Here is a 201-nt window from a genome sequence, read left to right as displayed (position 1 = left end):
GTGTGATATCGTCAAAAAGCGCCAGCCGCTGATATATGTGCGCGCACTATAGTAGAAAATGGGACCTTGGATTTCACAAGTCTGTCATTCAGCAGGCGTCTTACGGAGGTGCGTCACGACCTCCCCCGCCTCCATCACCCCCACCACCCACCTCGATCCCTTTGCGGGGCTAGAATAATGAAAGTGGTCCCATGAAAAGCC

This window comes from Hippocampus comes, unplaced genomic scaffold, assembly GCF_001891065.2.
Source record: "Hippocampus comes isolate QL1 unplaced genomic scaffold, H_comes_QL1_v1.1 scaffold527, whole genome shotgun sequence".
Lineage (NCBI taxonomy): Eukaryota > Metazoa > Chordata > Actinopteri > Syngnathiformes > Syngnathidae > Hippocampus > Hippocampus comes.
The sequence above is the reverse complement of the archived record's forward strand: the minus strand, read 5'-3'. Positions refer to the sequence as shown.